Below are 21,972 nucleotides of genomic sequence, written 5' to 3'. Positions count from 1 at the left end.
TTCACTGATTAGTGTGTAATTGTCACTGTTGTGTAGAACATTTTAGTATAGGTCATAATTGATAATGACTACTTTTTAGCTAGGTTATATGTTATTTGTCTGTATATATGTGTATAGTGTAATATTGAATATCTAATTGAGTTATTATGAAATAGTTATATTGTTCTATTCTATTTTTATTAGGGATTTACAATATTAATTGTCTACTGTCCTGATGATGGTCTTGAAGAGTCACCCATAATAGACCGAAACTTCGACTCCCAGCTTTATCCAAAAGAAAATTCTTTAAAACCTTTATTTTGGATAGGCCACTCACAGGCTTTACAGAGATTCTTGATTTGTTCCGTGATATTTATCCTGTATTCCTGTTTTGCAGATTATTTATGCTTTGTATTTTTCCCTTCATGATCTAATTCTGATAAAATTTACTTTTTTGCCTATACACATGTCCATTTGTTTTTGTCTTAATGTTAAGTATTGTCATGTTTAGTTAAGTATATGTTCTGTGAAGTTTTCATAATTTATTTTATGCAGGATAAGTAAGTTACCTGTACTCAATTCATTTACATAAGTAAGTCAACTTCGTTAGTACAACAAACTCCTTTGGAGGCAATTTTACCTATCCTACTACAAGAATAGTGGACATCCCATATCAGGCCAACTTCTCACATTGGTGTGCAGCGGTTGGGATTAGAGCTTGCAGATTGTTTTACCATAATATCTTGAGATATCATTTGAAAGATCACATTAAGGTTTCTTGAGGTACACATAATACAAGTCTTAAAATACTTAAGTTCTACTGAACGTAGTTGTTGTAGAGCAAACGGCCTAGCAGACCCTGACTACAACTCCTAAAGAGGTTTAGTAGGTAACACTTAGTGTAGGTAGATGCACACCCCACACCTCACTAGATCATGTCTCTGAGAGCAGAACCAAGTAGTTATCTCCCAGTGGAGGTAGATCCTTTAACCCCTTACATGCTCATGACGAGCTCAGCTCATCATGAGCTACAGTGCTCCGGTGCTCATGACGAGCTGAGCTCGTCATGGCCTTTAGAACGCTCGCACGCTGGGCTAATTCCCCTGCTGTGCTGAGCGTTCTAAAGAAACGGGTGCGGCCGTGATGAGCTCAGCTAGTCATGAGCACAGGCGCACTGTAGCTCATGACGAGCTGAGCTCGACATGAGCATGGGAGCGCTGCGCGCGCCCCCCCTCCCCCCAGCACAGCGGGGGAATGTACCCAGCAGGGAAGGGGTTAAGGATACCTTCCAGATATGATACCCTAACTTTCCATGATTTAAGGCACATGTGCACTTTAAGAAAGTTAAGACAGGGTTCAAACCCTACCCTCAAACACCTGATAGAGCTCATGGAAGAATATGATGCTAAGAAAGCATCTCAGCCATGTCCTTCAGGCAATGGAGAAGAGGGTCAGCCATCAGCAGAAGATGCCCCTGATGAAAATCAGGTGGAGGAGGATGATGATGATGATGATGTCAATCATGACCTGGTACAAGTAGGCATACTTACCCATGCCAACCTAAGCCTACATGGGAATGGAGAGGGCAGAGTACCCTCCAGGGCCCCAAGCAGGCTTAACCCTGAACACAGAAGGAGGAGATCCCTAACTAGGGAATATCAACATTCTGGTGTCTCACTAGGCTCAGATGTTGTTAGGAGAATGTCTTCCCCTGAGAGAAGGGAACATCAGGCCAGAATGAGAGAAGTCAATCCGAGGATTGAGAAGCAAGAACTTGCCCTAGCCAAAGAGAGACTTGCTCTTGCAAGAGAGCAGAAGTTAAGTGGGTTAGAACCCACTGGTGGCAGTAATATCCCCAAGGATAAAGATAGCTCCTATGATAATAGAAACCTAAGCAAGATTGTCCCACTCTACAAAGTTGGGGATGATATCCACAAATGGATAACTGCTTTGGAGAGGGCTTTCAAAGTACAGCAGGTACCCCAAAGTCAGTGGGCAGCAATCTTATGGCTCTCCTTTTCCAAAAAAGGTAGAGACAAGCTCCTCACAGTCAGTGATGAGAATGCTAACAACTACACAGTCCTAAAGAGTGTTCTGATTGATAGGTTTGGCCTAACCACTGAACAGTATAGGTTGCTGTTCAGGGATACCCAAAAGACACAGACTCAGGACTGGACTGATTTTGTAGATTGTGCCATTAAGGCTCTGGAAGGCTGGTTGCTGGGCAGTAAAGTTAAGGATTGTATAATTTGATCATGAGAGAACAAATACTTAATAATTGTCAGAACCAGTTATTACATCAGCACCTGATTGACTCTGATCTGACCTCTCCCCAAGAATTGGGAAAGAAGGCGGACAAATTGGTCAGAACCAGGGTGAAGCAGAAAAACCAGAACCAAGGGGGTGATCAGAAGAAGCCAGACCAAAAGGGTGGGGACCAGAAAGTAAAAGACCAGAAGTCTTCAACAGGCCCCCAAAAAGCATCTACTGAGGGGGGTTCCAAGAAATCCAAAAAGAAAGATGGCCAAAGAAAACCCTGGTGCAATATCTGTAAAAGTAATACTCACTGGACCAGTGATTGCACCAAAAAGGAGACAGCTCCAACCACCATTGCCTCTAAGGCAACTGTTCCCCCTAGTACAGCTAATAGTGGTGGTTCTCAACAGAAGGGTGTAGTAGGGTTAACCCTGGGAACTGAGATGGACTCTGGCCTAGTCAGAGTACCAACTCAAGCTGTTCTTGTCTGGGATGTGGGCATGGCTATGTCCTCTACTATGAGTCCCACTAACTTGGGCAAGTACAGACAGACACCTTTAATTAACAATAAAGTGGCTCAAGCCTACAGGGACACACGTGCCAGTGTCACCCTGGTGACGCCTAACTTTGTGGACCCTGGACAGATCATACTAGGTGAGAATTAACTAGTGACCAGCTAGCAATGCCACTACCACACATAGTATGGCAATTGTTAACTTCTCCTGAGGAGTGGTAACTGGCTTCAAAAGAGTTGTTGTAAGTTCAGACCTCCCTGTAGAATGTTTGTTGGGCAATGATTTAGAGACTTCAGTCTGGTCTGAAGTGGAGTATAGGACTAATGCATAGATACTGGGCATATCAGCACATGTCCTTGCTGTGACCTGGTCACAGGCCAAAAAGTGCCAAACTGAACAGGCACTGGATCCTGAAACTATGGACCAGTTGCCTACCAAGTGAAAGAGCAAAAGGGTTAAGGCAGTGTCTTCCCCCTTGCCTCAGGGTGAGGATCAGACTTCACAGGAAGCTGATTGTGAGACCCAAGAGGGAACCGGCCTAGAAGAACTTGAGCCTGATCAGGTAGAGTTTCTTGGGACAGGGGGACCCTCAAGGGCAGACCTGAGGCAGGTGCAATTTGATTGCTCCTCTCTTGAACCCCTCAGACAGCAAGCTGCTGATGAGGCTGCTGGGAATGCTACAGGTACCCACAGAGTGTATTGGGATGAAGGATTCCTTTATTCAGAGACTAGAGACCCCAAGTGTTGGACCCGGCCCTTTGGGCAGGTTCACCCCGAGACTTTTTGCTTTTTCCTAGCCTGTTTCTGTGACCTGGTGTTGTTGATTTTAGACCTCTGCGCACTTTTTCACTGTGGTACAGTGTAAAGTGCTTGAGCTCTCTGTGTATGTGTGGTGAGTGACTTGCCCTCCCATAGGAATGAATGGGGAATATGTATGCCCATGGTCGTTCCTGATGTGTGGGGAGTGCAGGGTCGAGTATGATATGTACGAACTCGTGAGATTGAATGCTGCGTAATGATATATGCGGCATGACTGTGTCTAGTCTAGAAGTGCCACTTTTAGAAGTTGGCATATTTGTGTAATTTGTGTCTGGCGTGTGATTGGCTGGTGAGCCTGGTCCAGGAGTGCCTGGGCCTGCTTGTGGATTGACTGTCTGGTTTGAGGGTGACAGGGGCTGTGGAGCCCCAGGAGGTTGTCTGAGTCAGCCCGTGGATGAAAGACTGCATCTGCTGCCAGGGAAGTGGGAGGAGATGGCACCTGGGAGTGACTAGGGCTGTGCCTGCCTGACCACAATGCTGGCTCCACCTCACGCTGGGCGACTGTCACCTCTGTCCCTGACACTGAAGAGAGTTCCCTAAAACCAGTTCTAGCTGGTTCTCACACTGCCTGCACAAAGACTTCAAATACTTTTTTCTGTATAAGAAGGGGCTGTGTCCCCTTCCAATTTGTTCTTGTTTTCAACTTGAATCTGCCAGGGGCGTGCTGCTGCTTGGGCCCAGGGGAATCCCCGGGCCCTGCCCAGCCCCTGAATACCTGCTGGACTTGTCCTGGACCCCTGGTGGACTTGTCCTGGACCCCTGAAGGGCTTTTTGCTGGACCTTTGTTGCCCTAGCGCTGGGAGTGCTTCTTGGGGGTCTGCCTGATGTCACAGCGCTTGGAAGCGCTTTATTCATGCTTCTAACGCTTGGGGAGCACTGATTTATTGCCCTTCGCGCTTTGGAGCGCTTTATTCCCCACTAGCACTGAGAAGGCGCTTTATGACCATAGCCGGTGCCGGCCGCTACATTTTTACTTCTCACGAGGGAGCCAAACCCTCAAAATCACCGCCGCCAGCCCGGAGTTTGCCTCGAGGGTACTGGGCTTACCTCCCGACCAAGGGCGGCGCTGCCATTGGCGGCCCCCAGTCACAGGAAGACAGGCAAGTTCAGGGAAGACGTGGGCGGGGCCTGTTTGAGGCAACTTCCGCTTCCCCCTGCCCGGGGAAATCTTTCGTTTCGTTGCCGGTCTCCCATGCTATGGAGGGAGACCGGAGATGTGCCCGAGGGTAGGGGAGGCCGGCGTGAGCTTTTGCGGGGCTCCCATGTAAACGGGAGAGCCCCGCGGTGATGTGGCGGCTGTAGAGGCAGATGGGGCTCCGGTGTCGTGGTGAGCCCCGCGCCGCCTAAGGGAGAGTCCCGCAGCCCGGAGAGGAGCAGAGCAGCGGATTCCCCTGAGGAAGCAGCCCGGTGAGTATCCCGGGCTGGGGGGAGCTCTGAGCGATTGCGAGGGCCCACGAGGAGGGCCAAGCTATGTTGAGAGCCCCATGTGCTTCAGAGCGCCAGTGCGCTCCACCGATGGGGCATTCTCCTTGTGAGCCCACGAGAGGCTCCAGTGATGGGGGCACTTATTATTGCTTTCAGAGCCTGGTGGCACCCGGGGCACCTCGGGGCATAGTGTCGATGCCCGTCCCCTCCGGGGCCAGTGTAGTTTGAGTGCCAGTTCGTTGTTTTACGAGCCCAGAGAGGCTCGTGGCCGCCCTTACATTATTTGGAGCCCAGTAAGGCTCTTGAGGGCATTTTATGAGTAAAGCCCAGAGAGGCTCAGGTGACCCATTTGTTAAGAGCCTGTGTGGCTCCAACGTTTGGCCGCAGTGGTTGGTGACAGAGCCTGTGTGGCTCCAGCAGTGGGCGCAGTTTGCGCCAAATGGGTCAGTGAGGACCCTGTTGAAGTTTTTGATTCACAGCTGCCCAGCAATTAGTGGGCAGCTGCACCGTTTAGGTCTTGTGTGTTCCCAGGTGCCCAGCAAGTAGTGGGCACCTGCAACGTTTAGGTTTTGCGCCAGTGGCGCACCCCTGACTGGCGCTGCATGGCAGGGCGCCCTGACATTCTGGACAACAGGGCTCTTTAGTCCCTTTATTAGATGGGGGCTGGTATGGGATTTCTGCGCAATGGGATTTCTATGTTTTTAATAGTAATTGCTTAGGTGTTTTTGCGCTATTGAGTTATGTTCTGGCACCTCTGAATGTTTTTATGCATCATGTGTCTTCCTTGATTTTACACCTCTGAACGTTTTTATGCATCATGTGTCTTTCTTTCCCTGCCTTGCACCTCTGAGTGTTTTAGGCATCATGTGTCTTCTTGCGCTGCACCTCTGAATGTATTTTATTGCATCATGTGCTTTGTTCTGAACACCTCTGAATGTGTCGGTTTATGCATCATGTGTTTCCCTTGTCTTACACCTCTGAATGTTTTTAGGCATCATGTGTTTTTCCTTTACTACTCCTCTGAATGTGTTTCATGCATCATGGGTAATGTGTTCTTGTTTATACCCCTAAATGTATTTTATTCTTAGGTGGTTGTTCTTTTAGTACAGGTGGTCCTAGTGAGGTCCTGGTTCCTGTTACCAGTGGTTACTGATTGTGTGCCATAGTTGCTAATTTGTGCTACTATGATTTTTATTCTTTATTATTCTTTATTCTAAAAGTGCTATTTCTGATTCTGACAGTGGCCCATGTGGCCCTGTCCTGTACATAATCCCTTGTGAATATTGCCCGTGCCAGTTGGCACCATGTATTTTGTGTGATACTATCTGATGTGTTTTTACAATACAAAAGTTATTTTATAATAACCTTGTGTGGAGTTCATTTTGTGGTGTGCCTAGTATGTTGTTGCGCGCTGGCGCAAATGCTTTACACATTGCCTCTGAGTTTAGCCTTACTGCTCGTGCCAAGCTACCAAGGGGGTGAGCAGGGGTTATCTTGGCGTGTGACTCCCTTGCCCTGACTAGAATGGTGGTTTCTGCCTAGCTTTGGCGTCAGCCTTAGCCAACCAGAAATAGCCAGTTCTAACACCAAGCCTGGCGCATACAGGAGGTTGGTCATACCTTTGGCATTCAGGGGCTTCCTTCTTACCTCAGCCCATGATATTCCCTTAGCAGGACATCTTGACCAGAACAAAACTTGGGACAGGCTTGTCCCTCACTTTCACTGGCCCCATATGTCAGACGATACCAAGGAGTTTTGTCGCTCCTGTGAAACCTGCCAAGCCAGTGGCAAATCAGGTGGAACAACAAAGGCACACCTTATACCTGTGGTGGGGGTTCCCTTTGAGAGAGTTGGGATATACATTGTTGGATCAATGGATCCCCAAACAGCCTCTGGGCAAAGATTTATTATGGTGGTAGTGGATCATGCCACCAGATACCCAGAAGCTAATCCCATAAGGACCACAACAGCACCTGTTGTGGCAAGAGCCCTCCTGGGAGTTTTCTCAAGAGTGGGCTTCCCGAAGGAGGTTGTCTCAGACAGAGGTGCAAACTTCATGTCTGGGTACCTAACTTCTATGTGGAAGGAATGTGGTTTGAACTACAAGTTCACCACTCCCTATTATCCACAGTGCAATGGTCTTGTGGAAAGATTCAACAAGACCTTGAAGGGCATGATCAAGGGTTTACCTGAAAAGATTAGGTGAAGGTGGGACATCCTTCTGCCCTGCCTTCTGTTTGCTTATAGAGAGGTCCCACAAAAGGGGGTTGGCTACAGCCCTTTTGAACTTTTGTTTCAGCATCCTGTCAGGGGACCCCTATATCTGGTGAAGGAAGGATGGGAGTTACCTCTCAAAAAGCCTAAACAAGACATAGTGGACTATGTACTTGGCCTCCGCTCCAGGATGGCCGAATACAAGAAGAAGGCTTCTAAAAACCTTGAGGCTAGCCAGGAACTTCAAAAAGCCTGGCATGACCAAAAGGCTGTGCTGACTGTGTACCAGCCAGGACAGAAAGTGTGGGTGTTGGAGCCAGTGGCCCCAGCAGCACTCCAAGACAAATGGTCTGAACCCCACACTATTGTTGAGCAAAAGGGAGAGGTTACCTACTTGGTTGATCTTGGGACTCCCAGTAGCCCCCAAAGGGTGCTTCACGTCAACTGACTGAAGGCATATGTTGGCAGGGCAGACATGGGCTTGCTCATGGCTACAGATGAGGGACAGGAGGAGGAGAGTGACCCTCTCCCAGACCTGCTTTCTCAGAACCCTGATGATGGTTCAGTTGATGGAGTGGCCTTGGCAGGCAGCCTCACTGACCAGCAGCAACAGGACTGCAGATAAGTTCTACAGGCCTATAGACATATGTTTTCCCTGACCCCAAGTCAGACAAACTGGTGCACCCATGAGGTGGACAGGTGTGTGTCATTCTGCTCGTGAAGAGTCAAATCTACAGGCAACCTGACCATGTCAGGGACTGTATAAGGACAGAGATCCAAAAGATGTTGGAACTGGGAGTTATTGAGCCCTCAGAGAGCCCCTGGGCCAGTCCAGTAGTCCTGGTGCCAAAGCCTCACACCCAAGATGGTAAGAGAGAGATGAGGTTTTGTGTGGACTACAGATGTATCAATGCTGTCACTAGGACAGATGCCCATCCAATACCCAGGCAGATGAGCTCATTGACAGATTGGCTTCTGCCAAGTTATTAAGCACATTTGACCTAACATCAGGCTACTGGCAAATCAGACTAGCTGATGATGCAAAAGCCAAAACTGCAACTAGAAGACTGAAAAATCTCCCTTGTGGTCAAGGAGTGACCACCCTGTGCAAACAGGCACCAACTAGTTAATTGCCAGTTTGCTTTGTCGACGCTCCTGAAGGATCCCGACATTTCTGCTTCACAGGACTGGACTTCCAGACTTCTTGGACTCCGACCCACACCTCCAGCAAAGCTGAGACCAGTGGCAGACACGAGAGACGTGGGACTGGACACCTGGTTATTTTGCTCTTTGCTAAACTGTGCAGCTTCTTGAAGATGTGCATTGGGGATTGAGAAGCCCCAACCCGTGATGTAAGTGCGCTGAAGCTCAGCCCTCCACACTTCACGAGTGCCTCGTGGGGCCTGCTCTTGCATTTCTCCTTGACGCGTCTTTGCAGTTGCTAGCCCGTTGGCTAGTGGCCATCTTGAAGACACCATTTTGAATCAACGCTGCTTGCCTGGTTGCTCTGGGTTTGCTCCTACTTTCCTGTAAAAAGGAAGCCCCACAGACCTTGCTGGTCTGTACAAGAAGCCGATCTTTACATCCTGCGTGGGTTGCCTTTGCCAAGGCTTGCTGACTCCGATCCGGAAGCCGCCTCCGCCAACAGCGAGAGCCTTCATGGGACAGTCAGTATACAGCTCCTGGTTGTTGTCCACGCCTTCTGGTCCACGTAGCTGCAGAGACAAGCTTCGCCTCTTCACCTGATTGCTACTCAACATCACATGGTTCCGTCCTGGTTCCATCCTGGTCATTGGCTAGTGACCCAGACTCTGTCCCCTCTGCTTTCAGGTTCTTCACTTCCTCGATCCACCCTTGGATCCACCGGGACATCTTCCTCCTGGTCGCCTGCAGCATCTTCTTGCAGCTCTCCATTGGATCTGACGACGAAACCCGACACGACTTCGCACCTATGCACCCGACTTCCATGGGTGAGGTAACTCGAGTACTCTGGTGCTCCCATGGGTATTGACTATCCAAGTGTCCTACTTTAACTGGGTTTTAATTGCACCATGCCCGCCAGCGGGAGGGCAAATCAATTGACTCATTCTACTCCAAACTATGTGAGTTACCAAGCACTTGCACAGCTGATGAACAGCTCAAGGAGATCTGCGATCAGTTGATTCAGGGCTGTCGCAACAAAACACTGGGTATGCAGTTCCTATGAAGGCAGGAGAGAGATGTTAGAGGAAGCGACAGGTTGTCCTTTGAGAAAGGAGGGAAAGGGAAATCACACCTTTCGGAATTAGGGCCCTCACACACGCAGCACCTACACCAGTTTCCTTTATAATGGAATGTGCAATGTTGGCCCTCACAAAAAATGTCTTTGAGTACAAAAACCAACTATTTCACCAGACCAAGGGTACATCGATGGGCAGTACATTTGTGCCTAGTATAGCATGTCTTTACATGGGCGCATTTGAAGAGAATATGATCCTCAACCCCTCTAACCCCTACACTGACAACCTTATACTATGGAGAAGGTTTATTGACAACATCTTAATCTTTTGGAAGGGGGAGAACTCTACCTTCTGATGAGTTCTGTCAATGGATCAATACTCTGAATCCATATCTAAAGTTCACGAGCACCAACTCTTAGACCAATGTCCCGTTTCTCGACCTGAAAATTAGAATCTCACAAAGTCGATTAAATACTACTCTGTACAGGAAACCGACTGACAGCAATAACCTCCTGCTATTTAGCAACCACCATCCCAGAGCTCTTAAAGAAAACCTACTCTTTGGTCAGTTTCTCTACATAAGGAGGAACTTTAGCTCTCTGGAAGACTATAAAACTGAGGCAGCTAGTCTAGCAGAGAATCTCAGCAAATGTGAATACCCACTACAGAAGATTGCACTCTCCATGAAAAGGGCGAGAAACAACAACCATGAGGCCCTATTGGAAACTAACCACAAAGATCCCACTGAGGTTTTCACCGATGTCACCTCGTATACAGAATCAGGAACATCATTAAGAAACATTGGGGTATACTCACAACTGGCACCCTCCAAATGCCCACACCAAAGTTTGCTTTTAAGCGCACAAGCAACCTTAAAGACATGCTTATACACACAAGATCAAAAGTTCAGAGAAACAACCAACAGAGGCCCCTAAGGGACCTTCCTCCTGTGATGGGCCATTAACCTTGAGGCTCTTGTGCTGTCTGTCCCTTAACTGCACCAACCAAGGAAATAGTTTTTTCTAATACATTCACTTGGAAATTGGGAAGGCATACCAATTGCATATACATGATCACCTGCCCCTGTAACCTTCGGCACATTGGCATGACCACAAGGATGATCAAGACACGCATCACTGAACACAGGAGCAACATCAGATGTTACAGTGCCAACACGAAAATGTGCACACATTTTGATACAGTCAAACATTCCCCTGACACTTTGCGTTGGGTTATTCTAGAGGCCCACCCACTGATCAGAAGCACTGTTCATGATTGAACAAAGGTGGGTACACAGCCTAGCCACTGACTGACAGGGACTTAATGAGGACATCCTGTGGTGCACTTTGAATAGACCATAGCCCTGATGATTCTGATCCCTCCACTGTCACCTGTACTTTCTTTTTCCACTGGTGCCACCATAGGTTATCGTTCATAACCCCCTTGACCAAAAAAAACAGTGCCCCCTGAGGATACTGGTACTGATGTATAACAGACCCACCATCTTAGGATCCACTGGCTCCATCATCTGCCCCCGGCATTTGTATTGTGACTGGTGTTACCACCTTATTTTGTCCACTTCTGAGACTCGCTCAACCATTTTGGCGTGACCCAGCGCTCACCGGTCTTATGGGACAACAATTATCCCTTGTGGTCCAATTGCACACTCTAAGATGGCTGCCATAGGAATCCTTCCAACTATCCATACCTACATCATGGTGGCTCCTTTAGCATCTCCCTCTGGGAGGTTTACACTCTAGTGAGTGGCCGCTGGTGATTGGCCACCCCAGCCGACTGCCGGGCTCCGGGACTACATCGCTGGCACAACCGTGGCGATTAGCACCTCCCAGTTCTGGCAGCGTTGGCGTAGGTCTGCCGCCAACCTCGCGATGCTTACACGTGGGAACCTACCCTTTCTACTTTGAAAAATCCACGAAGGCCGACCTGCCGACCCTGCACGATAAGGTGAGCACGTGTAGGTTAATCTCCCTGGTAACATACACGCAATGCACCACCGGGGACCCTCCTCCACTGGACCTGGTTCTCAGCATGGACGCACAATCCGCCCACCGACTTCTTCGACGACCATGCTCTCACTTACTGTTGGGACATGGCGCGGCATGGATGCGGGGGTGAGATGCGTGTCTTTACTTGGGATTGTGGGGGCTGGGGCCTCGTACCGAATACAGCGTCTCCCTGACTAGACACATTTTTAACTAACCAACTCACTACTTGTGACTGCCTGCTCTGCTGCCCCTTTGCATCATTATTTCTACTTACCCCTGATATGTGAACAATCTATGTAATATGCACCTTTTTCCATACCCTCATTACTTCCTCTAGGGCACTGGAAATTCCAGGTGCCTTGACCTGCCGGAAGTTGACGGGGGCCAGTCTCTAATAGTTTTTAGGTGAACATATTGTTCGCAAAAGCTACCATTTTTAATACAGGATACCTTATCCTGGCTGTGTTTGTATCCCTTTAAATATTTCTTTTATCATGCACACTTCATACCTGTATAACGACAGAATATGCTCACTAGAATTCACCATGTGGGGCACATCATGAATTGCGTGCATTTACATGGTGTTATTCACAAGGGAGAGTGGTGTTGAAGAAGTGATTACAGACTATTACTACTGTGTAACCATGTTGTTTGTATCTCAATAGGTTGGCATTGCAACTACAGATACTTAATCTTTAGGTGCACTGTGTGGTACATCAAGGTTAGCAGAACCAGAACACCACTTTTAGTGTAGATAGACAATCTCTCTTAGGTCCTGAACAATTCCTGCTAGATCACTCTGACACACAGGCAAGAAACATGTTAAACACATGAAGTTAAGCGCAACATCCTGACACATTAAATCAGGAAGTCACCACTCTATTTTTTAATCAGGTTGGAAGCCAGGTTCATTAAAACTATTCTGACTGGACTTCCATTTCCTGTTTTATCCTCGCACAGTGTATTGACCCTCACTTTAGCACATCTACACTTTTAGGTCCCTCACACCCACGGCACCATACCGCAAGGAATAAAGGATCTCCGCTAAAAAGCTCCTCATAGGGTGCCCATCAGGTGTTGCAGCGCCGACCTAACGAGGACCAAGCTTGCTGAGTGTGTGAGGGCCCTAATTCCAAAAGGAGTGATTCCCCTTTCCCTCCTTTCTCAAGGGACCACCTGTCACTTCTTCTAACTTCTCTCTCCTGCCTTAATAGGAACTGCATACCCTTTTTGGTGTTGTTATTCACTGGGCATGTATGCTGGACCTAAAAAAAGCCCTTAGTCTCCCTTCTTTGGTTTGTTTGGCAACAAAACACTGCACAGTTAATGTTGAGGCAGCTGAACATAAGCCTAGATGACATCCTAATCCTTGCATGATCATACGACCTGTCTGCCGCACGGGCCAAGTGGATAGACCTGACACTAGAACAAACAGCCAACAAAAATGTGTCTATCAAGACTAAACAAACAGATGCTGTGAAGACGAAGGGAAAGGGGAATGCCCCCAGAGTATGCCTGATCCAGCCCCAGAGAAATAAGTGTGGCTACCATGGGCTGGAAGAAAATTCGATCAATGCTTGCCAAGCACGAAGCCAAACATGTTCTCACTGCAGAATTCCCAGTCAATTTGCCTCAGTCTGCTGAAATAAAACCCACAGCAAAGACCCGAGGCAACAAGCCACTGAGAAAAGCAGTACGCCAACTATCAATTCCAAATCTTACATACCCAGGCGACTCGAAGTCCCCCTCTCAGTCTACTTACCAGGTGGAAGACTTGTCACCTGAAGAAGAAGAGGAACAAACATTCCTCATATCACTTAAAAGAGAGCTGAAGCAGCACCACCGTCCACAACTTACATGCATGGGCTGCATAGCAGGATCCAAAGTAAAGGCTGCTATCGACACAGAGTCCTCCGTAAATGTCATGGGAGTACAACAATACAACCGCCTCTGAGCTAAGCCGCAACTGGTGCCGTCTAATACCAAGATATTCACATATGAGAGTCAGTCGCCTCTACCTCTACGCAGGTGAATGACAGTGCCCGTTTGTTGGAGGGTCACCAGATCACAACAACAATCCATGTTATCATTCAAAAAACCAATATGCTAATCAGCTTCCACTCTGTGGAGGATCAATGCCTGGTATCCTTAGCAAAGGACCGTAAGGTCAAATCAGACTGATGAACGACTGGCTCAATTCCCAAACTTCTTCAAAGGGTTAGTGTGCCTCAAGCATTCTCCAGTGAAGTTGCACGTCAACACGACATTAGCGCCAACAGCACTCCGGCATCACCGTGTCCCATTCCACCTTTGACCAATGGTTGTGCGCGAACTGGGGTAATAGAAAAGGTATCTGGACCAACTCCCTGGTCTCTACAATGGCAATTGCTGAGAAGCCAAAACAGCTGGGGAAAATACAGATATTCATTGACATAAGGCTCCCGAACTGAGCCATCCAGAGAGAGCGTCAGATAAATCCGACCATGGACGAGATGGTGGCTGACATCAAATACTCCCGGTGGTTCTCAAAGTTGGACCTAAATGCTGGACATCACCAACTGGTCCTTGCGGTCCTGGGAGTGCATCTCTATTGACACCTCAACTTTCACATTTCCTCAGCGGCTGAGGTATTCCAAAATGCCATACGGAAGGCTCTATCAGGATTACCAGGCATCTTAAACATTAGTGATGACATTTTAATACATTCTGTTACAGTGGCCAAGCACTAAAAACCCCTTCCAGCCACTCTGAAGCACCACCAAGAACATGGCGTCACGTTGCATTGAGAGAAGTGTCTGTTCTTTCAGCCAACAATTGAATTCCTTGGATACACCTTCAACCAAAATGTAAAACAAGTTTACCCTCGGAATTCCCAGGCAATCCTACAGGCACCACCACCCACAACTGTGTCCGAGGTACGAAGCTACCTCGGGATGGCCGACATATTGTGACTGATTCATCCCGGACTTGGCCACAATTGTGGACCCACTGAGGGCCCTAAGCAGAACAGACACTAAGTGGAACTGGGATCACCGTGAAGAAGCAGCATTCCAATGAGTCAATGACGCACTCCTTGACAACCACGTTGGTGTATTTCGACCCAGATAAAGGCACAGAACTATTGGTAGATGCTAGCCCGGTAGGTCTTGGGGCAGTGTTTGCCCATTCACAAGCAAAGCTCTATCACCCACTGAGGCATTATACCCCCAGATGGAGGGAGAAGCCCTAGCAATTAAGTGGGCATGCAGGCATTTTCACCTTAACGTAAGTGGTCAATCGTTCAAGGTCATCACTTACCATCAACCACTTGTCCCGCTTGTGAGAAGTTGGCCTGGTATATGATGTCCACTATTCTGGTGGGCACCTTGCACCAGTTCAATCGACCCGTATTGATGTTAGGTTATAAAGTCAACCTTATAGAAAGCTATCCTAGTGGTAGCTGTGGAGAGCAGCCTTCAGGCTAAGACTTAGAGACGAGTTAAGCAAGTTGTTTTACCATTTATAATCTCTTGAGTACCAAAGGAAAGCACACCACACAAGGTATATATCAAATATATATGTATTTATTCTAAACACAACCCCTCTGCACTCTTCATGAGGTCAGAGGTAAAAGCACAATACAAGGAACTTAATTAGCATACGATAACTTGCACAGTATACGTTTTGCCCTAGGGGCCTCACAAACCATATACTAAAATAGTGGTATAAGAACCACGTGAGAGTTAGAAAGCAGGTCTGGGGCCTGTGGAATCGCTGGGGCTTCTAGGAACAACCAAAGGTTAGGATGTAGGAGGCCCACGGGAGACGCATGCAGTGTCTAAACACAGCCGCTGGTTACAATTGACTTTCTATGGAAAACAAACAAGTTACATTTTTAAAGATAAAGGGTACAAGGAGGTGAACTGCGATGGAACCCTTTTAGTCTAGAAATTAATCCAAAAAGATATATTCTTTAAGTAATCTCCCTTGGAGGCACCTCCTACCTTTTCATATATATGTACCCAAGCCCTCAAGGGAATATCGTGTTGCTCACTGTCATATACTCTTTTAGTCTAGGACACTTGGAGAGTCAATACCCACGGGAGCACCGGAGTACTGGTGTTACCTCACCCAGGAAAGCCGGGTGCATAGGTGTCTTTTTGTGTCGGGTTTTGTCATTGATTCCAATGGAGAGCTGCGAAGAAGTGCTGCAGGCGACCAGAGGAAAAGTGTCCGGCTGGATCCAAGGGTGGATCAGAGATGTGAAGAACCTGAAAGCAGAGGAGACAGAGTCTGGGTCACTAGCCAGTGAACAGGATGGCGATAGGAAGATGCCACCAGATGTTGGGTGATTTCAGGTGAAAAGGTGAAGTTTGTCTCTTCAGCCACGAGGTCCAGAAGGTGTCGAGGATGACCAGGAGCTAGATTCGAGCTGTCCCACAAAGGATCTAGTTGACTGCGGTGTTGGTATCCAGATTGAGCCCAACAAGCCTTGACAAACGCAATCCACGCTGGATGTCGAGATTGGCTTTGGTGCTGACCAGCAAGGTCTGTGGATCTTCTCCTTTGCAGAGAAGTTGGAGCAAGCCTGGAGCAACTAGGAAAGCAAAATACTTCAAGGAATGGTCTTCCTGGGGGCTCACTAGCCAAAGGACTAGGAACTGCAAAGACGCGTCAAGCGGAAATGCACAAAGCGGGCCCACGGGTCACTCGTGAAGTGTGAGCCTCTGAACTTCAGTGCAAAAGGTGCTCGGGGCTGGGGCTTCAAGCACCCCAATGCACAACTTCAGGATACCTCGGGAAGTTGGTGCAGGTAGCAAAATGCAGGATGTCTAGGAGTTCCGGTCCCACCTCTCTTGTGTCTGCCACAGGTCTCAGCTTTGCTGGGAACGCAGGTCAGTGTCAGAGATGTCTGGAAGTCCATGTCCTGTGTCGCAGATTCTTCGGGATCCAGCGTGAGCCTCGAAAATGTAGACCAGCAAAGATGCTGTTGGTGCCTGTTTGAACAGGGGGTTCACTCCTTGATCACAAGGGAGATTTCTTCCATCTTCCAGTCGATATGGAATGTCGAAGGTCCAAGATATATGTTGCAGAGTTTCATCCAGGGTAATCTAAAGTCCTAGGGACTGGGATTCTATACTTATAGTAAGTTTAGGGGTTGGACTAACTCTAAGGTCCATCCTATGGCTGGACCTGGGGAGGGGGTGGTTACACCCCTTCCCCTTTGTCCAGTTTTCCACCAGAGCTGGGGCTGAGTGCCCCAGCAACCGGTTTGAACATTTTGTGATGCTGGGGCTCTGTTTAACTTTAACTGGCTTTTCCAGTAACTACATGTCTTCTCCCTCTAGAAGGGTGGAATGCTACCTCCACCACCAGAACTGGTGGGGGGGGGGGGGTAGTATTCCAAAGTGTTTGACGACACCTTCACGACATGTTTTGATAAAGCCAAACCAAAGTTAGCATTAACCACGAGGATTATAATGCACTTAAGAGTATATGGTATGGCTATATCATAGAACAGCTATAAGGAGATGGTTCCGAAAGCTGCAGAGGGGCTCAGCTCATTCTAGGGCACCCTCTCACATAAAACCAAGCACTCTGCCTCCAGAATTGTAAAGGCCTGCCATAGGAGTGACTTATAGGTTACTATGTGTCTATATATAAGGTAGATATAGATATACTATATCTAATTAAGGGATGATTACACCACCTTACCCTGTTGTGAATGTATCTAGGACCCTAATTAAATATTCCAGATTCATGCCCTTATATGGTTATAATAAATCATGTCCTTATAAAGGCATAAGAACCATACCCATATTTAGTCATAGCCCATGCAGCCCAAATACGCCAAGGCTACTTCCTTAGACTCCTAGAGAGCACAACGAGTTCTTTCAACAAACCAAACCTCCAGCAACCTGGGAATTCCCCATGCTTTTGTTTTGATTTGTCATAGAACTCCTGCGAGCACTAAAAGAACGGCCAGTTCTTAGTGACATCTTTTATTGACAGCTTATGTCCAACCTTACGTCAAACACAGCACCTTCCAGGTATAAATATACCAACACTTGCCTTAAGCAGCACACGGTGGTGTTGAGCAGAGCGGCTATCTAATTATCCAAAGCCCAGCTGATGCGAGAGCCGAAGGAAGCCGTCCCTCCCTTTGACACACCGGGAAAGAAGCTGCCTTTTCTCACGCCGAGAAATCTAGCTCCGGTGTTTCTAGTCACCCTTGCGGGTTACTGGAAGATCGAGTCCTGAGAACGAGATACAAGACCTCCTTCATTCTATAACGAAGGTACGGAGCTGATTAAAACCTTAAAGAGAATTCTTGATTCAGATTCTTGGCAAAAAACCCAACTTAACTTAAAACTGCAACTTACTTACTCCTTCCCACGTATTAGGCTTAGGTCAGGTACACTGGGGTAGGCGTATCTTAGAAGCACCAGTTGAGTTCGTTAGTCAATGTTTTTATGTATGTAAATATTTTATCCGTTTTAAAGTATCATATGGCTAAGAAATCAATGCTTTTACAGTATCATTTTATAATACTCCTTTTACTTTACGCACTTTACTTCATGATAAGTATTGCAATTGTGGCTATTCATTTCTCTTGCATGAGAAAGAAGACTGCTCAATAAAATAACACCTTTTATTGAAAACGCCCGTCTCTCTATTTCTCTGCACTCTGGTGAAATTAAGCATGCACGATTGACTGAGTGAAATAGCTGTCTATTGTTTTCACACAACTCTGGAGATATACTTCTTATTCTTGGGGAGCAAAGTTGTCATGTTATATGGCTGTCAGAAGCTAATCCCTTCTTGTCTAAATCAGGGAAGTTAACCCCTTCCTATTCATTCGAGAAAGTTTCTAGTGACCTCTGAGCTAGCTGGCAACACTAATTAAGTCTAACATAGTCAGTAGAGACCTAGAAGACCTCAGTCCTATGTCTACACTGCTGTTTATGTTATTTCAATTCGCAGAGCCTTTTGGGAATATAGGAACTTAACTACATGGCGCTCAACGTGGGCAAGGCGATAATCTAACGCAAGATAGTAGAGTAACTCAGTCGTGCTTTTTCACACAGACCCCTTTTCCCGTAAAAACTCCAATAGACGTCTGGAGTCGGTGAAAGGTTAATATCCGCCGAAACTTAGTAGGATGAGAATCCTATGTATTAGTTTACGGTATAGTCAATGTTGAAGGATACAGTGTTCCAAAATATTGTGCACCTAATCTTTGTTTCCTTGAAACTTGATCTGCAACAAAAAACTTTTGGTGAGTAAAAATGACGGAAAGAGAAGAGGAAAGAGACAGAGAGGCTTTGGCAGCTCAACTCTTAGCGGATAACACAGTTATCCAAAATGACGACCCGAATGCAATATTCATCCCGGTCAATATAAGAAAAACCATAACTATATAACTATAAAACTTATAGAACATGGGGTATCATCGAGAGGTGGTACAGTTGTATTTGTGGTAGAGGCCCATGAATATCGACAGAGGTATTCTATTCCTGGATAACTTTTCCAGCAGCACATGCTGTGACACATGAGTTCCACTACTATAAAATAGCGGAATCTCCAGAGGAATACTCTCCTTTTGAGGAAGTTGAAATTCCACTAATATACCAAGAGCACCTGCTCCCTTTTAATGACGCCCTAAAACATCAAAATCACATTACCAGGCTCGGTCCACTAGGTAGACCAGGAGCCACATGGCCGGTTCTAGCCAGCTACACACCACATCCAGACATTGAAATAATGTCAGACAGAGAACTTTTGGTTCAGCTAAAACAACAAATTAAAATTCATAGACAATTGGTCCAATATGTCATGTGGACTTCAACAGTCCAACCTACAAATAAAGTTCCACAAAACACCCCTCATCAGGGGAACACAAATAAAATTACACCACAGAATATACAATCATGTCTTGGTAAAACACCCGCAAAACGGGAACAAATTCAATTCTGGTTAGCTCAAAAAATCACTCAGATAGAGGCAGTATTTCCTGATACTACCCCTCATGAAAAACACAGAATTCTGACTATCTGTCTCCCAATGGGGATCGCACCACATGTGGAGGACTGTGACACTTGGGGCACAGTCTTTGCTTCAATATACACAAAAACACATGGTGTTCCGTCTATGGCAGTTATACCAGATGTACTAAGACAGATTCAAAACGAATACAGTCCAGAACCTGCTTTAACTCTGGGTATGAAATTACTGAAAGACTTCAAGCAGGTCTCGGCTATATTATTAGCCAACATAAAAGGAGAAGCAGCATGTGTGGCAATCCGCCAAAAATTGAAGGAGACAGATATAACAGACCAACCTTTTGAGCTTGCTAAAATAATTGAAAAATCCTATGAAGAATTAGGCAGAGATAGTTTGGGTGGTAAACAAGTAAAACCCCAACTTATTGAAAATCCTGAAAAAACCTTTATTAAAAAACAATCTCAATTCTCAAAAGAAGAAGTGGGAGGGTAATAAACAAACCAATCCCAGAGAAAAACATTTTCAGTCCAGAGGAAGGTCTCCCCAACGGAGAAATAGATCTCCAGAGGGGCAAGTCTCCCCAAAGGGAGACCTCTGAAAAAAGATACAACCTTAGAAATAGGGACAATCTGAGAAAACCTGACAGATATCAAGATATTGATACACGTCCCTCTCGATCTTTTCAGACTTCCTCACAGAAATCGGAAAGAAGAGGACGGTCAGAACACAAGGAAGAGCACGTCAAGTCCAAAGACAAGGAACCTGCTCATCAAAGTAAAAAATTACAATTTCCCAGAAAGGAGGTAGCAAGTATTAAAATTAAACATGCCGAGAATCCTGAGGACACAACTGAAAAACGGAGAGTGGGCTCAGACAATGCTAGACAGCGCAGCAGAAGTGACCATAGCTCGCAAGATCCTGATGAATCTTCTGGAGGCACTGGACACGAATGAATACATTCAAGTGGAAACTGCAGACACACGAGTTAGCGTGCCCCATAAACTATATGAAATAGATATATAGAGGGAGATACAACTAGGAAAATAAAAGTTCACTTTTGGGAGAATCTATCTAACGGCTATGATATCCTGTTAGCTGAAAAAGACTGGCCACCAGAGTTTGTCAGGGAGTGCCCTCATGGCGAAGAAATGATTATGCCTGCCTTCTCAAATCATATCCCAATTCATAAAAAATACACATTTGCAAGAAAATGGGCAGTGGCCCAAGCTCCTGCTTTATATAAAAATCATGTAGGATGGGATGAGGATTCTTCTCCCCACAAAATCCAGTTAACAAATCAACCTACTGCACAAAGGAAGTACCCAGTTAAACAAGAAGCTAAAAAGCAAGCCAGGGAGATCTTAGATCAACTTGAATATCAAGGGGGGATTGAAACATGCACCTCACAAATGAACAATCCTTTGTTTCCTGTCCCCAAGCCAGACGATTCCTATCGTCTAGTTTTGGACTACAGACATCTAAACTCCTGCTGTAAAACTTTTGCAGTCCAAAACCTACACAGTGCAGCACTAATAAATAACATCGTGGGCAAAAAATATAAAACAACATTAGATATCTCAAATGGATTCTTCTGTCAAAACATTGCACCTGAAAGCAGGTATTTGACCGCTTCCTCAACAATGGGGTCGCAAAAACAATTCTGTCGACTCCCACAGGGATTCAAGAATAGCCCAGGATTATTCTCAGCAAGGGTAACAGAATTACTACAAATGTATGATGATGAGGCATTATCCTATGTCGATGACATCTATCTTACAGACGATGACCCGGAGACTCACGTGAAAAGAGTGAACACCATAATACTTGGGTTCGCATCAGAAGGTTACAAATTCAACTTTAAAAAGTCAAGAATAGCCCATCTAACTGTCCTATTTTTAAGATATGAATTATCAAGTGAAGGCAAAAGCCTAGTAGACAATTTCTTAGAGAAATGTGCAGTACTCCAAGCACCTAAAACTCTGAAGAATTACAATCAATACTAGGTTTCCTGAATTTCGGAACATACATTCTAAATTATGCAGAGAGGGTTAAACCTCTCTACGAATTAATAAAACCTGATTTCAAACCAATTAATTGGACTCAAAAACACACAGAAATTCAGAGATCATTACAGACAGACATGTTAACTAAAAGAAAACTGCAAACACGCGCAAACGAATGCAACCTTGTAATTCGAGTCATCCCAGGAAGATGCGGATTCACATACCTGACCTCTAATTAGGGAGAAACGGTACCAATAGCTTACAAATCACATTTGTACACACAAGCTGAAATGAAATTCAGTTCTACAGAAAAAATTCTGACAGCGGTTCAAACTGCTGTAGCAAAAGAAAGAGCCCTCGCACAAGGTAAACGTATAATAATAGTTACACCTGTACCTGCTTTAGAAGCAGTAACAAGAACAAGCATTCCAAATGCTAAGGCACTACATCCAAGATGGATACAGTGGGTTAATTCTCTTGCTGCACCAGACGTAGTATACGAATTTGATCCTAATTTAAAAACACAAGAATTTCTCCAATATGAATATGAATA

The 21,972-nt window shown here is 46.2% G+C and overlaps 1 pseudogene; it reads left to right on the top strand.

Annotated features, from left to right (window-relative positions):
• The window catches only part of LOC147692136 (uncharacterized), a 54,595-nt pseudogene extending 42,470 nt beyond the window's left edge, over nucleotides 1-12,125 (top strand).
• The last annotated feature ends 9,847 nt before the right edge of the window (nucleotides 12,126-21,972 follow it).

The sequence above is a fragment of the Lissotriton vulgaris genome, chromosome 9, assembly GCF_964263255.1.
Source record: "Lissotriton vulgaris chromosome 9, aLisVul1.2, whole genome shotgun sequence".
Taxonomy (NCBI): domain Eukaryota; kingdom Metazoa; phylum Chordata; class Amphibia; order Caudata; family Salamandridae; genus Lissotriton; species Lissotriton vulgaris.
The sequence above is the reverse complement of the archived record's forward strand: the minus strand, read 5'-3'. Positions and strand labels throughout refer to the sequence as shown.